At 39.9% G+C, this 19438-nt stretch overlaps 1 protein-coding gene across 1 annotated transcript in view; it reads left to right on the forward strand.

Moving 5' to 3' along the window:
- The window catches only part of LOC133553997 (plexin-A1-like), a 648088-nt gene that overhangs the window by 80043 nt on the left and 548607 nt on the right, over positions 1–19438 (forward strand). The gene's annotated exons all lie outside the window — the stretch shown is intronic.

Consider the following 19438-nt stretch of genomic DNA (forward strand, 5'->3'; position numbering starts at 1 on the left):
TAGTCATCATTGTCACCGACGTCCCACTGGGTGTGAGTTTTCCTTGCCCTTATGTGGGCCTACCGAGGATGTCGTGGTGGTTTGTGCAGCCCTTTGAGACACTAGTGATTTAGGGCTATATAAGTAAACATTGATTGATTGATTGATTGATTGAATGAAGAGTTTCTGTCTCTGATAGTGTATAAAATAATGTAAGTGCATCATAAAGCCTACATAAACTCAATGGTGGTCAGAGATGAATTTTCAGCTACAGTTACATGAATCATTAGTAATGTAGCAGCCTAGTTTTGAATGGCAGGGTCCCTGCTATTACATCCTGATAAAAATTAGGGGTGGGCAAATTAATGCGTTAATTACGAGTTAACTCATCAATCTATTAACGCCGACAATTATTTTATCGCACATTTGCATGTGTTGTTTACATGCTTTTATTTTGTTAACGCCTTTTCTTAACAAGATGGCGTCGCCCGGCGTGGAGGGGCTCTTGGTAAATGTTTGTATTTACATTTTTGGAGTTGATTTTCATCAAATATGCTATTTAACTGCTACTGTTTAACAAGGACTGATTTAAATTGTGTTTGCACAACAAATGTTTTGGCGCTTTTGTTCATGTGGGAGAATATTCCAATAAAGGTGCACTACACACTACTTTTGAATTCATTATTGGGCTTTGCGTATACAATGCAGTTAATCGCGATTAATCGGACAAATAGTGCGATTAACTTTGATTAAAATTTTGAATCGTTGCCCAGCCATAATAAAAATATAACATTTACATAATAAAAGTCAACTACAGGCTTCCCAAATGCTGTAATAAATTAAGCATGATGAGTTGACTTGAAACTGTTTAATGTTGCACTTTTTATATGTAGAAGAAATGTTTTGTCATTTTATTTAATCAAAGCAACAACTTGAGGCCGTTTAATGTGGATTAACGTGGGCAAAATTATTATAGTGTTCCCAATGTTAAAAGGATCAAGCCATTGTTTACAAATATGGTAAATAAAAAACGAAAAAATGTATATTTTGTTGTTTTCTTACTGTACCGAAAATGAACCGAACCGTGACCTCTAAACCGAGGTACGTACCGAACCAAAATTGTTTTGTATATATATATACATATATATATATACACACACACACACACACTAAATTCCTCAGTGCAGTGCTCTTGCATGGTAGAAATCGATGTTTGGCCCGCGGACTATTGGCACATTTTCACTTTGGTCCTTGGAGACAAAACATTTGGACAACCCTGCTCTGGTGTTATTGTTTTTCCAGAAATGTATTTTGGTGGTTTTATTTCCGGCTGCCGACCGAGAAAGACGAGCATTCACAGTCCAGCAGCTCGCTCCTCTTTTTATTTTTCCAATTGTGGAAAAAGCTGGGATAAAAAAGCATTTTAATGCCGTTTTGCATCAAAAATAGACACTTTTTTTTTGTCATTTTATTTTGAATAGCAGGGTCCCTGCTATCACATGTTGCTAAAAATATAACACACAGCGGCATCCACTTATAAGACGACGGCATCCCTCAAACGTTTAATTATGCACTTTACCATTTTTTTGTCTTCTGACAGCTTTTTCTCGGCGTGACAACAACAACATCTCCAGAGTGGCCTCCAGCACGGACCAGATCAGCAGCATCCATTTCATCACACAAAAACCGCTTGATGATGCCAAATCATAATTAAAAATCTCCACAGACCTGGGGGGGGGGGCGCTTAAAAAAAAAAAAAAAAAACCTCATTAGGCTATCAAAAAAAATACCAGTTTTATATTTTAGAAAGGAATCGTAATTTACGACTGACTACTCTTCTGATATCAGCTTAGTTATTGTGATCAGTGTCAAAATGAGAGGGATCATTTTTGCATTGTCCTGCACTATGACTGTTTTTCAACCTTCTTTGAGTCCAGACACATTTTTTGCGTTCCAAAAATCTGGAGGCACACCACCAGCAGAAATTGTTCAAAACAAGAAAGAACAAGAAAGTTTGATCACATTACGCCTGTACTGTATACACCTTTATATACATATATACATACATATATACCTATACTGTATACACCTTTATATACATATATACATACATATATACCTATACTGTATATACCTTTATATACATATATACATACATATATACCTATACTGTATATACCTTTATATACATATATACATACATATGTACCTATACTGTATATACCTTTATATACATATATACATACATATATACCTATACTGTATATACCTTTATATACATATATACATACATATATACCTATACTGTATATACCTTTATATACATATATACATACATATATACCTATACTGTATATACCTTTATATACATATATACATACATATATACCTATACTGTATATACCTTTATATACATATATACATACATATATACCTATACTGTATATACCTTTATATACATATATACATACATATATAACTATACTGTATATACCTTTATATACATATATACATACATATATACCTATACTGTATATACCTTTATATACATATATACATACATATATACCTATACTGTATATACCTTTATATACATATATACATATATATATCTATACTGTATACACCTTTATATACATATATACATACATATATACCTATACTGTATATACCTTTATATACATATATACATACATATATACCTATACTGTATATACCTTTATATACATATATACATATATATATACCTATACTGTATACACCTTTATATACATATATACATACATATATACCTATACTGTATATACCTTTATATACATATATACATACATATATACCTATACTGTATATACCTTTATATACATATATACATACCTATACTGTATATACCTTTATATACATATATACATACATATATTCCTATACTGTATATACCTTTATATACATATATACATACATATATACCTATACTGTATATACCTTTATATACATATATACATACATATATACCTATACTGTATATACCTTTATATACATATATACATACATATATACCTATACTGTATATACCTTTATATACATATATACATACATATATACCTATACTGTATATACCTTTATATACATATATACATACATATATACCTATACTGTATATACCTTTATATACATATATACATACATATATACCTATACTGTATATACCTTTATATACATATATACATACATATATACCTATACTGTATATACCTTTATATACATATATACATACATATATACCTATACTGTACATACCTTTATATACATATATACATACATATATACCTATACTGTATATACCTTTATATACATATATACATACCTATACTGTATATACCTTTATATACATATATACATACATATATTCCTATACTGTATATACCTTTATATACATATATACATACATATATACCTATACTGTATATACCTTTATATACATATATACATACATATATACCTATACTGTATATACCTTTATATACATATATACATACATATATACCTATACTGTATATACCTTTATATATATATATACATACATATATACCTATACTGTATATACCTTTATATACATATATACATACATATATACCTATACTGTATATACCTTTATATACATATATACATACATATATACCTATACTGTATATACCTTTATATACATATATACATACCTATACTGTATATACCTTTATATACATATATACATACATATATTCCTATACTGTATATACCTTTATATACATATATACATACATATATACCTATACTGTATATACCTTTATATACATATATACATACATATATACCTATACTGTATATACCTTTATATACATATATACATACATATATACCTATACTGTATATACCTTTATATACATATATACATACATATATACCTATACTGTATATACCTTTATATACATATATACATACCTATACTGTATATACCTTTATATACATATATACATACATACATACCTATACTGTATATACCTTTATATACATATATACATACATATATTCCTATACTGTATATACCTTTATATACATATATACATACATATATACCTATACTGTATATACCTTTATATACATATATACATACATATATACCTATACTGTATATACCTTTATATACATATATACATACATATATACCTATACTGTATATACCTTTATATACATATATACATACATATATACCTATACTGTATATACCTTTATATACATATATACATACATATATACCTATACTGGCTCACCTGCACTGGCTTCCTGTGCACTTAAGATGTGACTTTAAGGTTTTACTACTTACGTATCAAATACTACACGGTCTAGCTCCATCCTATCTTGCCGATTGTATTGTACCATATGTCCCGGCAAGAAATCTGCCTTCAAAAGACTCCGGCTTATTAGTGATTCCCAAAGCCCCAAAAAAAGTCTGCGGGCTATAGAGTGTTTTCATTTCGGGCTCCAGTACTCTGGAATGCCCTCCCGGTAACAGTTCGAGATGCTACCTCAGTAGAAGCATTTAAGTCTCACCTTAAAACTCATCTGTATACTCTAGCCTTTAAATAGACTCCCTTTTTAGACCAGTTGATCTGCCGTTTCTTTTCTTTTTCTTCTATGTCCCTCTCTCCTTTGTGGAGGGAGTCCGGTCCGATCCGGTGGCCATGTACTGCTCGCCTGTGTATCGGCTGGGGACATCTCTGCGCTGCTGATCCGCCTCCGCTTGGGATGGTTTCCTGCTGGCTCCGCTGTGAACGGGACTCTCGCTGCTGTGTTGGATCCGCTTTGGATTGGACTCTCGCGACTGTGTTGGATCCGCTTTGGACTGGACTCTCGCGACTGTGTTGGATCCATTATGGATTGAACTTTCACAGTATCATGTTAGACCCGCTCGACATCCATTGCTTTCGTCCTCTCCAAGGTTCTCATAGTCATCATTGTCACCGACGTCCCACTGGGTGTGAGTTTTTCCTTGCCCTTATGTGGGCCTACCGAGGATGTCGTAGTGGTTTGTGCAGCCCTTTGAGACACTAGTGATTTAGGGCTATATAAGTAAACATTGATTGATTGATTGATTGAAAAGCGAAACTCAGTTGACACCTGTCACATCACACCCTGACTTATTTGCACTTTTTTTGCTCTTTTCCTGTGTGTAGTGTTTTACTTCTTTACGTGAGCTTCCTTTAACCCTTGTATTATGTTGGAAAAAAATGACACTGATTATGTTGCGGGTCGTTTTGACCCGTACTGTGTAAATAAATGATAAATAAATGGGTTGTACTTGTATAGCGCTTTTCTACCTTCAAGGTACTCAAAGCGCTTTGACACTACTTCCACATTTACCCATTCACACACACATTCACACACTGATGGAGGGAGCTGCCATGCAAGGCGCCAACCAGCACCCATCAGGAGCAAGGGTGAAGTGTCTTGCTCAGGGACACAACGGACGTGACGAGGTTGGTACTAGGTGGGATTTGAACCAGGGACCCTCGGGTTACGCACGGCCACTCTCCCACTGCGCCACGCCGTCCCTCAAAACACTCAAAACAGTCAAAAAAAACAGGTTAAACCAATAACAATTTATTTTAGGTTCTATAAACATTTAGAAAAGTGACATACAATACATTTTTTTATTCCAATTGTATTATGTTAAGGGTCAATTTGACCCATTTCAGTTTTTGTGTTGATCAAAGTACTGGTTATCCTTTCTTTTTCTTGCTGAAATTTGGTGACTTTTCCTCATCTAGGGTCATGAACTGGTGTGTAAATCTGGACACTTTGTTGTGTAGTGGAATGTCTTGCAGAGTTTCTATACAAAGATGATGTTGCAGGTCATTTTGACCCAGAAGCTTAAATGTGGGTAAATGGCCAAAATAAACAAGTCTCTTTGATGTACTTTTTACTTTGATGTACAATTGTTTGTACTTTGATTGCCTCTGAGACCCAGAACCAGGTGTGTGAAGAGAGGGAACTTTCTCACACTTGTCCTTGTCTCCTCAGATGTCATCCTTCTGGAGCTCATTTTTGGTGGGTTTGTCAAAGAGATGACATGAGAACAGTGACAAGGACAAGTGTGAGAAAGTTCCCTCTCTTCACACACCTGGCTCTGGGTCTCAGAGGCGATCAAAATACAAACAATTGTACATCAAAGAGATTTGTTTATTTTGGCCATTTACCCACATTAAAGCGTCTGGGTCAAAATGACCCACAACATCATCTGTGTATACAAACTCTGCAAGACATTCCACTACACAACAAAGTGTCCAGATTTTACACAGCAGTTCATGACCCTAGAAAAGTCACCAAATTTCAGCAAGAAAAAGAAAGGATAACCAGTACTTTGATCAACACAAAAACTGAAATGGGTTAAATTGACCCTCAACATAAAAGAAGGGTTAAACCAGCGGTCCCCAACCACCGGGCCATGGCCCGATTGGTACCGGGCCGCAGAATAATTTTTTATTCATTTTTATTTTAAATATATATATATATATATATATATATATATATATATATATATATAGTATATATATATATATATTTTTATTTTTTATTTTTTATTAAATCAACATAAAACCACAATATACACTTACACTTAGTGCACCAACCACAAAAACCTCCCTTTTTCATGACAAAGGAAAAAAAAAAAAAAAAGGGCCGCGGGACTAATTATTAAGCGTTGACCAGTCCGCGGATACAAAAAGGTTGGGGACTATCAATCAATCAATGTTTATTTATATAGCCCCAAATCACAAATGTCTCAAAGGGCTGCACAAACCATTACGACTACAACATCCTCGGAAGAACCCACAAAAGGGCAAGGAAAACTCACACCCAGTGGGCAGGGAGAATTCACATCCAGTGGGACGCCAGTGACAATGCTGACTATGAGAAACCTTGGAGAGGACCTCAGATGTGTGCAACCCCCCCCCCCCCTCTAGGGGACCGAAAGCAATGGATGTCGAGCGGGTCTAACATGATACTGTGAAAGTTCAATCCATAGTGGCTCCAACACAGCCGCGAGAGTTCAGTTCAAAGCGGATCCAAGACAGCAGCGAGAGTCCCGTCCACAGGAAACCATCTCAAGCGGATCAGCAGCGTAGAGATGTCCCCAACCGATACAGGCGAGCGGTCCATCCTGGGTCCCGACGAGCGGTCCATCCTGGGTCTCGACTCTGGACAGCCAGTACTTCATCCATGGTCATCGGACCGGACCCCCTCCACAAGGGAGGGGGGGGACATAGGAGAAAGAAAAGAAGCGGCAGATCAACTGGTCTAAAAAGGAGGTCTATTTAAAGGCCAGAGTATACAGATGAGTTTTAAGGTGAGACTTAAATGCTTCTACTGAGGTAGCATCTCGAACTGTTACCGGGAGGGCATTCCAGAGTACTGGAGCCCGGATGTAAAACGGACCACTGCTTTAAACAATATGTCTACGTTGTTTTAGCAATCAAAAATATTTCAGTTTTTATCATTCTTTGTGGGAACATTGTTGATTGTCATGTCATGTTGGGATGTACTTTGTGGACGCCATCTTTGCTCCACAGTAAGTTTTTGCTGTCGTCCAGCATTCTGTTTTTGTTTACTTTGTAGCCGGTTCGGTTTTAGTTTCGTTCGCTAAGCTTCATTGCCTTTTCTTAAGGACACTTACCTCTTGTTTATTTTGGATTCTAAGCATTTGACACCTTTTTACCTGCACGCTGCCTCCCGCTGTTGCCGAACTCTAGCCAGCACCGACAGTCAACAACGGCACGTTATTTGCAGACTTTAATCACTTCACCCCAAACAATGAGGTGGCGACTTGTCCAGGGTGTACCCTGCCTTCCGCCCGATTGTAGCTGAGATAGGCGCCCGCGACCCCGAAAGGGAATAAGCGGTAGGAAATGGATGGATGGATAACGTATTTTTTTGAATTGCCGCCAGGTATATAGTATGCACCTGCTTTGAATTACTGCCGGGTCAAACTCACTTTGCAAAATAATTAGCGCGTACTTCGTATTACCGCCGGGTCAAACTCGTCACGTCACGAGTGACACTTCCCCTGTCATCATTTTCAAAATGGAGGAGGCTGATTTCAATACCGGTAATTTGAAATCACATAAAGGCGACTTGTCCAGGGTGTACACCACCTTCCGCCCGATTGTAGCTGAGATAGGCGCCAGCGCCCGCCGCGACCCCGAAAGGGAATAAGCGGTAGAAAATGGATGGATGGATGGATAAAGGGAAGGAGATTAAGAGCTATTCAATAGGATTTAAGGTCCAAGCTTACATCACACTCAAATTTTTACTGCATGCCTTATGTAAGTCCCGGAGTGAGAAGAGGTTTTAAATTCATTAGCGCCCCGGCGGCAATTCTAGGAAATACGGTATTTACTTTGTAGATTGTCACATCAAAACTATGAACGAACACATGTGGATATCCCTTTTTAGACCAGTTGATCTGCCGTTTCTTTTCTTTTTCTTCTATGTCCCACTCTCCCTTGTGGAAGGGGTCCGGTCCGATCCGGTGGCCATGTACTGCTTGCCTGTGTATCGGCTGGGGACATCTCTGCGCTGCTGATCCGTCTCCGCTTGGGATGGTTTCCTGCTGAACGGGACTCTCGCTGCTGTGTTGGATCCGCTTTGGACTGGACTCTCGCGACTGTGTTGGATCCATTATGGATTGAACTTTCACAGTATCATGTTAGACCCGCTCGACATCCATTGCTTTCCTCCTCTCCAAGGTTCTCATAGTCATCATTGTCACCGACGTCCCACTGGGTGTGAGTTTTCCTTGCCCTTATGTGGGCCTACCGAGGATGTGGTAGTGGTTTGTGCAGCCCTTTGAGACACTAGTGATTTAGGGCTATATAAGTAAACATTGATTGATTGATATATCTTTGCTCCACAGTAAGTCTTTGCTGTCGTCCAGCATTCTGTTTTCTGTTTACTTTGCAGCCGGTTCAGTTTTAGTTTCGTTCTGCATCGTCCTCTCTAAACGTCAATGCCTTTTCTTAGGGGCACTCACCTTTTTACCTGTTTCCGACATCTACAAAGCAATTAGCTACCTGCTGCCACCTACTGATATGGAAGAGTATTACAGGGTTACTCTGCCCAGCTCTAGACAGCACCAACACTCAACAACAACAACACATCATTTGCTTACTGGTGTGCAAAAAATAATTTTAAGCCAAATAGGTGAAATTAGATCATCTCCCAATGCACACCAGACTGTATCTCACGGTACACTAGTGTGCCGCGGCACAGTGGTTGAAAAACAGGCATACACCATCATTACCACCAGTAGCCATGATGGCTGGAATGAAAAAAAAAACATTTTTTTGTTCTATGCAGCAGCTTAAAAGGATATCTCTGGCATCCCAGCCCTTGTTTTGTTCCTGCTTGATCTCCATCACACATCTCACAAAAAAGGGCCGGGATGAAAGGACATGCAGTCTTTTTTTTTTTTTTTTTTTTTTAAAAAGACACCCGCTCGTGTCTCTTCGGGCTGCATCCATAATTGCGGCGTTGCTCGCCATGACTACCCGTGTGCAGTAAAAAGAAACGTCACAATGGCAACTTCGCTAGACACAATTACATTGAAAATAACAATTTCTTGGATGTGCTTGTTGCTAGGCAGAATTTCGTGCAGCAGGATCATTTTCTGGCAATATTTAAAAACATTAAAAATGATAATAATAATAATGCCGTAACTTCTAAAGACAGTAGTGTGTGGTTATTTGGGAGGTTGCTATGATACACTAAAAGTATATTTGGTGTTTCATCATCTCAAAAGCAGTCATCTCAAAAGCAAAATATTGATGCTACTCTTTCAAGTCTGCCTGTATCAATTTATTTATTTATTAATATTTTTTTGACATTGAGCAATCAGACATACCGTATTTTCCTTGAATTGCCGCCGGGGCGCTAATTATTTTAAAAACTCTTCTCACTCCGGCGCTTACCAAAGGCATGCGGTAAATTTAGGCCTGCGCTTATAAATTTGAGTGTGATGTAAGGATACCATCATGAAAAGCACTTAATAAAAAAATGAAATTATGGTCTTACCTTTACTTATAAATGAAGTCCATGCACAGCTCCTTCTGATCAAAAGCATCGATAACTTGTTTATAGAAGTCTTCCTTATCTTTCTCAGTTTTAAAAGTCCCTCTGTTTCAATGGAGATCTTCCTTTATTACCTCCTGCTTCCATTGAAAGTCCAGTTTAGAAAATTTTAGGAGGCGGGAGTCATTTAATGACTCATATTTGACACACGCAGCTACGGTATATTAATAAAACATAGCTGCTTACGTTTTTTTTTAGCAAATTCAATAACTTGGACCTTAAATCCTACTGAATAGTTCTTAATCTTCTTCCCTTTATGCGATTTCAAATGTTTGAAATCAGCCTCCTTCATTTTGAAAATGATGACAGGTGAAGTGTCACTCGTGACGTGACGAGTCATTCAGTGCACTACGTCATTCAGTGCACTACGTCATTCAGTGCACTACGTCATTCAGTGGACTACGTCATTTAGTGGACTACGTCATTTAGTGCACTACGTCATTTAGTGGACTACGTCATTCAGTGCACTACGTCATTCAGTGCACTACGTCATTCAGTGCACTACGTCATTCAGTGCACTACGTCATTCAGTGCACTACGTCATTCAGTGCACTACGTCATTTAGTGGACTACGTCATTCAGTGCACTACGTCATTCAGTGGACTACGTCATTTAGTGCACTACGTCATTCAGTGGACTACATCATTCAGTGCACTACGTCATTCAGTGCACTACGTCATTCAGTGCACTACGTCATTCAGTGCACTACGTCATTTAGTGGACTACGTCATTCAGTGCACTACGTCATTCAGTGGACTACGTCATTTAGTGGACTACGTCATTCAGTGCACTACATCATTCAGTGCACTACATCATTCAGTGCACTACGTCATTCAGTGCACTACGTCATTTAGTGGACTACGTCATTCAGTGCACTACGTCATTTAGTGGACTACGTCATTCAGTGGACTACGTCATTCAGTGCACTACGTCATTTAGTGGACTACATCATTTAGTGGACTACATCATTTAGTGGACTACGTCATTCAGTGCACTACGTCATTCAGTGCACTACGTCATTCAGTGGACTACGTCATTTAGTTGACTACATCATTCAGTGCACTACATCATTCAGTGCACTACGTCATTCAGTGCACTACGTCATTTAGTGGACTACGTCATTCAGTGCACTACGTCATTTAGTGGACTACGTCATTCAGTGGACTACGTCATTCAGTGCACTACGTCATTTAGTGGACTACATCATTTAGTGGACTACATCATTTAGTGGACTACGTCATTCAGTGCACTACGTCATTCAGTGCACTACGTCATTCAGTGGACTACGTCATTTAGTTGACTACATCATTCAGTGCACTACATCATTCAGTGCACTACGTCATTCAGTGCACTACGTCATTTAGTGGACTACATCATTTAGTTGACTACATCATTCAGTGCACTACATCATTCAGTGCACTACGTCATTCAGTGCACTACGTCATTCAGTGCACTACGTCATTCAGTGGACTACGTCATTTAGTGGACTACATCATTTAGTGGACTACATCATTTAGTGCACTACATCATTCAGTGGACTACATCATTCAGTGCACTACATCATTCAGTGCACTACATCATTCAGTGCACTACATCATTCAGTGCACTACATCATTCAGTGCAGTACGTCATTCAGTGCACTACGTCATTCAGTGCACTACGTCATTTAGTGGACTACATCATTTAGTTGACTACATCATTCAGTGCACTACATCATTCAGTGCACTACGTCATTTAGTGGACTACGTCATTCAGTGCACTACGCCATTCAGTGCACTACGTCATTCAGTGGACTACGTCATTCAGTGGACTACGTCATTCAGTGGACTACATCATTCAGTGGACTACATCATTCAGTGCACTACATAATTCAGTGCACTACGTCTACGCATAGCCTTCCCTAAGCTTCAATGCCTTTTCTTAGGGGCACTCACCTTTTGTTTATTTTTGGTTTAAGCATTAGACACATTTTTACCTGCACCCTGCCTCCCGCTGTTTCCGACATCTACAAAGCAATTAGCTACCGGCTGCCACCTACTGATATGGAAGAGTATTACAGGGTTACTCTGCCCAGCTCGAGACAACAGACACTCAACAACAACAGAATTACCGGTTTGCACAACATATTTTTAACCCAAATAGGTGAAATTAGATCATCTTCCACGGCACACCAGACTGTATCTCACAGCACACTAGTGTACCACGGCACAGTGGTTGACTGGACTACTGCAACTCACTTCTTGTCGGGATCCCCAGCAGGAACATCCAGAAGCTGCAGTACTTACAGAATAGTGCTGCTAGGATCCTGGTGAGACTGCGGAAATACGACCATATCACACCGGTTCTCAAATCCTTTCACTGTTCCACTCAGGATTGAATACAAAGTCTTCCTACAAACCCACCAGTGCCTCCATGGAAATGCCCGCCTCTACCTCAAAGAACTGCTCACCCCCAAATCCTCCACACGTGGCTAACCTCCTCCAACCTCCGAGGACAAAGCTCCGAACTATGGGAGACCGGGCTTTCTGCTCCGCCGCTCCCAGTCTGTGGAACGTTCTCCCTGACCTCATGAGGGCACCACAGACTGTGAATGCTTTTTTTTAAAAGGCCTTTTAAAAACCTTTTTTTTTTAATATATGTGTGCTAGTTCTAACTATTATGCTGTTATCTTTATTTTATTTACTATTTATTTTACTTGTTGGAGGCAGCCATTTGTGGTTCTAGTATTTTTGTTAAGCTGCAGTACTTACAGAATAGTGCTGCTAGGATCCTGGTGAGAGTGCGGATATACGACCATATCACACCGGTTCTCAAATCCCTTCACTGTTCCACTCAGGATTGAATACAAAGTCTTCCTACAAACCCACCAGTGCCTCCATGAAATGCCCGCCTCTACCTCAAAGAACTCCTCACCCCCCAAATCCTCCACACGTGGCTAACCTCCCCCAACCTCCGAGGACAAAGCTCCGAACTATGGGAGACCGGGCTTTCTGCTCCGCCGCTCCCAGTCTGTGGAACGCTCTCCCTGACCTCCTGAGGGCACCACAGACTGTGAATGTTTTTTTTTTAAAAAGGCCTTTTAAAAACCTTTTTTTTTTTTTTTACTTTTTTTTTTATATATGTGTGCTGAGTTCTAACTATTAGGCTGTAATTTTTATTTTATTTACTATTTATTTTACTTGTTGGAGGCAGCCATTTGTGGTTCTAGTATTTTTGTTTAAGCTGCAGTACTTACAGAATAGTGCTGCTAGGATCCTGGTGAGAGTGTGGAAATACGACAATATCACACCGGTTCTCAAATCCCTTCACTGTTCCACTCAGGATTGAATACAAAGTCTTCCTACAAACCCACCAGTGCTTCCATGGAAATGCCCGCCTCTACCTCAAAGAACTCCTCACCCCCCAAATCCTCCACACGCGGCTAACCTCCTCCAACCTCTGAGGACAAAGCTCCGAACTATGGGAGACCGGGCTTTCTGCTCCGCCGCTCCCAGTCTGTGGAACGCTCTCCCTGACCTCCTGAGGGCACCACAGACTGTGAATGCTTTTTTAAAAAGGCCTTTTAAAACCTTTTTTTTTATATATATGTGTGCTAGTTCTAATTATTATGCTGTTATCTTTATTTTATTTACTATTTATTTTACTTGTTGAGGCAGCCATTTGTGGTTCTAGTATTTTTGTTTAAGCTGCAGTACTTACAGAATAGTGCTGCTAGGATCCTGGTGAGAGTGCGGAAATAAGACCATATCACACCGGTTCTCAAATCCCTTCGCTGTTCCACTCAGGATTGAATACAAAGTCTTCCTACAAACCCACCAGTGCCTCCATGGAAATGCCCGCCTCTACCTCAAAGAACTGCTCACCCCAAATCCTCCACACGTGGCTAACCTCCTCCAACCTCCGAGGACAAAGCTCCGAACTATGGGAGACCGGGCTTTCTGCTCTGCCGCTCCCAGTGTGTGGAACGCTCTCCCTGACCTCCTGAGGGCACCACAGACTGTGAATGATTTTTTAAAAAGGCCTTTTAAAAATTATTTTTCTTATATATATATATATATATATATATATATATATATATATATATATATATATATGTGTGCTAGTTCTAGCTATTAGGCTGTATTTTTATTGTATTTTTTTACTTGTTGGAGGCAGCCATTTGTGGTTCTAGTATTGTTTTGTTTTTGTTGTTTTTTAAATGCACTATAGCACTTTGAGGTTGTTTGTTCAATGTGAAGTGCTTTTACAAATATAATCTATTATTATTAATGTTCCACCACAAGCTCTTCATCGGCGGAAAGTCTTCCAGAACTGCAGGAGACGTCTTTCATAACCTTCTCGGGCGGTTCAGAAAATGTTGATTTTGATTGCACAAAATCCATGAAATTGCCACAAATGTGCCGGTACCGAGACGACTGGAATCAAAGCATGTTTTCTTCAGAGTTTTCTTCCGTGAACACCGCAGGACATTGACGCCGTGTTTGCATTTGGGTTGCATTCACATTCGAGTGGACACTTTTTTACATAAAAACATCAGATATGACGGAGAAAAAAAAAAGTCTGGCTTTGACATGCTTCCTGCAGTGCTGTGAACATATTGAACACAGCCTGCTGCTATGGTAACAGTCAAAACATGGACTGGAATTTCAGTATAGTAATGCCGGCGTTATTGGTGGAACGGAGTGGAAAATAAGCGCTGAAAAAGTTTTTTTTTTGAAGGATTTATAATTATAGTAAATAATTACAGATGTCCGATAACATTACCGGCCAATAAATGCTTTTAAATGGTGAGGTGACGGCAAATGGACACCAGAGGGCAGTAGTTTTCTATGATTTATTATATATCCATCCATTTTCTACCGCTTATTCCCTTTCGGGGTCGCGTATTGGCAATTATCGGTACCGCCCGACTGCAGCTAAGATAGGCTCCAGCGACCCCCCATGAACCTGAATGGGACAAGCGGTAGTAAATGGATGGATGGAAAGGGTTTTAAAAAAGTACAATTTCTGACTTTTTAAATGGCGGCTGTTTACACGAACGTAGGGAGAAGTAGAGAGCGCCAATAAACCTTAAAAGGAACGGCCTTTGTGTGCCGGCCCAATCACATAATATCTACGTCTTTTCACACACACAAGTGAATGCAATGCATACTTGGTCAACAGCCATACAGGTCTCACTGAGGGTGGCCATATAAACAAATTTAACACCGTTACAAATATGCTCCACACTGTGAACCTGTCACAAGTTGTTGGTGACGAACCCCAAGATGCAGAGATGGTGGCAGGCATCGAATAAGTAAACATGATTTAATCTTCAAAAATAACGAAAAGAACACAAACCAGGAACTAGGAGGACAAACTGGAAACAGGGAACAGGGATTCAGCAAACAGGAAAACTGGGAATAGCTAACGGCTGACAGGAAACTACAAAACAAGGAGCTAGGAGAGAACAAACTGTAAATAGTTATAGGAACTAACAGGAACAGCTTACCGCAATGACAACGACAGGTAGGAACGACAAGAGGTATTAGCGACAAACAACCGGTGGAGCGACAATAATCAGCACTGACTGGAGGAGAAAGCAGGTCCAAATAGTGACTGGCTGATTGACACCAGGTGTGGCCATGTGCCAATCAGCCACAGCTGAGGGGGAAAAACCACTCAGGGATAAAATCAGGAAATTACCAAAATAAGAGTGCTGACAGGAACAAAGACAAATGCAGAGGAAAACTGTCAGGGACAAGCCTGACAGAACCCACACCAAACAAGAATGACAAACACATTTCGGGAGAACATCCGCACCGTAACACAACATAAACACATAGAACAAATACCCAGAATCCTTTGCAGCACTACACTTCCGGGACACTACAATATACACCCCCCAACCCCCGCCCACCTAAACATCCTCATGCTCTCTCAGGGAGAGCATGTCCCAAATTCAATGCTATTGATTTGAGGCATGTTAAAAAAAAATAATGCACTTTGTGACTTCATTAAAGGGGAACATTATCAGCAGACCTATGTAAGCGTCAATATATACCTTGATGGTGCAGAAAAAAGACCATCTATTTTTTTAACCGCCGATTTCCGAACTCTAAATGGGTGAATTTTTGGCGAATTAAACGCCTTTCTGTTTATCGGTCTTTTAGCGATGACGTCACCGAGGTAACACACCCGCCATTTTCATTTTCCACACATTACAAACACCGGTTCTCAGCTCTGTTATTTTCCGTTTTTTCGACTAATTTTTGGAACCTTGGAGACATCATGCCTCGTGGGTGTGTTGTCGGAGGGTGTAACAACACTAACAGGGAGGGATTCAAGTTGCACCACTGGCAAGAAATCTGCCGCCAGACCCCCATTGAATGTACCAGAGTGTCTCCACATTTGACCGGCGATGCTAAGACAGACATGGCACAGAGATGTATGGATAACCTGTAGATGCATTTGCAACTATATTACGTTTCCTTCCACCCACATTTAATGCGAAACAAACACTTACCAATCGACGGATTTAAGTTGCTCCAGTGTCAAAAGATGCGAAAGTCCTGATCGTTTGGTCCGCACATTTTACCGGCGATGCTAACGCAGCTATTCGGCCATGCTATGACTATGAATAGCGTCAATAGCTATTCGCTCAATAGCTTCAGTTTCTTCTTCAATATTTTCATACTCCGACCATCTGTTTCAATACATGCGTAATCTGTTGAATCGCTTAAGTCGCTGAAATCCGAGTTTGAATCCGAGCTAATGTCGCTATATCTTGCTGTGGTATTCCCATTGTTTGTTTACATTGGCAGCACTGTGTGACGTCACAGGGAAATGGCCAGTGTCTTCGCAGAGAGCGAAAATAAGGCACTTTAAAGCTTTATTTAGGGATAGTCCGAGACCGGTAAAATTTTGAAAAAAAATTCAATAAATACAACAAGCCACTGGGAACTGATTTTTTATTGTTTTTAACCCTTTTGAAATTGTGATAATGTTCCCCTTTAATAAATATGGCAGCGCCATGTTGGCATTTTTTTTTTCCATAACTTGAGTTGATTATTTTGGAAAACTTTGCTACATTGTTTAATGCATCCAGCGGGGCATCACGACAAAATTAGGCATAATAATGTGTTCATTCCACCACTCTATATATCGGTAGATATCGGAATCGATATTTAAGATTTGGACAATATCGGCAAAAAAAAAAACATTATCGGACATCTCTATGAATAATGACAGGTTATATCAGGGATCCCCAAACGTTTTGAAACGGGGGTCGCATTGGGTTCAAACAATTTGGTCGGGGGCCGGGCGCACACTAATTCACTTAACGAGTGCGTAATGTGTGTTGTACTTGTATAGGCGGTTTAGCTCGGTTGGTAGAGTGGCCGTGCCAGCAACTTGAGGGTTGCAGGTTCGATTCCCGCTTCCGCCATCCTAGTCACTGCCGTTGTGTCCTTGGGCAAGACACTTTACCCACCTGCTCCCAGTGCCACCCACACTGGTTTGAATGTAACTTAGATATTGGGTTTCACTATGTAAAGCGCTTTGAGTCACTAGAGAAAAAGCGCTACATAAATATAATTCACTTCACTATAGCGCTTTTCTACCTTCAAGGTACTCAAAGCGCTTTGACACTACTTCCACATTTACCCATTCACACACACATTCACACACTGATGGAGGGAGCTGCCATGCAAGGCGCCAACCAGCACCCATCAGGAGCAAGGGTGAAGTGTCTTGCTCAGGACACAACGGACGTGACGAGGTTGGTACTAGGTGGGGATTGAACCAGGGACCCTCGGGTTGCGCACGGCCACTCTCCCACTGCGCCCACGCCGTCCCTTTAAATCAACTTGATTCTTTTTTTTAATTTTTTGTCATGAAAAAGAGGGTTTTTTGGGGGTTGGTGCATTCAATCAATCAATCAATGTTTATTTATATAGCCCCAAATCACAAATGTCTCAAAGGACTGCACAAATATTTATGACTACAACATCCTCGGAAGAACCCACAAAAGGGCAAGGAAAACTCACACCCAGTGGGCAGGGAGAATTCACATCCAGTGGAACGCCAGTGACAATGCTGACTATGAGAAACCTTGGAGAGGACCTCAGATGTGGGCAACCCCCCCCCTCTAGGGGACCGAAAGCAATGGATGTCGAGCGGGTCTAACATGATACTGTGAAAGTTCAATCCATAGTGGCTCCAACACAGCCGCGAGAGTTCAGTTCAAAGCGGATCCAAGACAGCAGCGAGAGTCCCGTCCACAGGAAACCATCCCAAGCGGAGGCGGATCAGCAGCGTAGAGATGTCCCCAACCAATACACAGGCGAGCGGGTCCATCCTGGGTCTCGACTCTGGACAGCCAGTACTTCATCCATGGTCATCGGACCGGACCCCCCTCCACAAGGGAGGGGGGGGACATAGGGAGAAAGAAAAGAAGCGGCAGATCAACTGGTCTAAAAAGGAGGTCTATTTAAAGGCTAGAGTATACAGATGAGTTTTAAGGTGAGACTTAAATGCTTCTACTGAGGTAGCATCTCGAACTGTTACCGGGAGGGCATTCCAGAGTACTGGAGCCCGAACGGAAAACGCTCTATAGCCCGCAGACTTTTTTTGGGCTTTGGGAATCACTAATAAGCCGGAGTCCTTTGAAGGCAGATTTCTTGCCGGGACATATGGTACAATACAATCGGCAAGATAGGATGGAGCTAGACCGTGTAGTATTTTATACGTAAGTAGTAAAACCTTAAAGTCACATCTTAAGTGCACAGGAAGCCAGTGCTGGTGAGCCAGTATAGGTATATATGTATGTATATATGTATATAAAGGTATATACAGTATAAGTATATATGTATGTATATATGTATATAAAGGTATATACAGTATAGGTATATATGTATGTATATATGTATATAAAGGTATATACAGTACAGGCGTAATGTGATCAAACTTTCTTGTTCTTGTCAAAAGTCTAGCAGCCGCATTTTGTACCAACTGTAATCTTTTAATGCTAGACATGGGGAGACCCGAAAATAATACGTTACAGTAGTCGAGGCGAGACGTAACAAACGCATGGATAATGATCTCGGCGTCTTTAGTGGACAAAATGGAGTGAATTTTAGCGATATTACGGAGATGAAAGAAGGCCGTTTTAGTAACGCTTTTAATGTGTGCCTCAAAGGAGAGAGTTGGGTGGAAGATAATACCCAGATTTTTTACCGAGTCAACTTGTTTTATTATTTGGTTGTCAAATGTTAGAGTTGTATTATTAAATAGAGGTCGGTGTCTAGCAGGACCGATAATC

The sequence above is a fragment of the Nerophis ophidion genome, linkage group LG06 (assembly GCF_033978795.1).
Source record: "Nerophis ophidion isolate RoL-2023_Sa linkage group LG06, RoL_Noph_v1.0, whole genome shotgun sequence".
NCBI classification, from domain to species: Eukaryota; Metazoa; Chordata; class Actinopteri; order Syngnathiformes; family Syngnathidae; genus Nerophis; species Nerophis ophidion.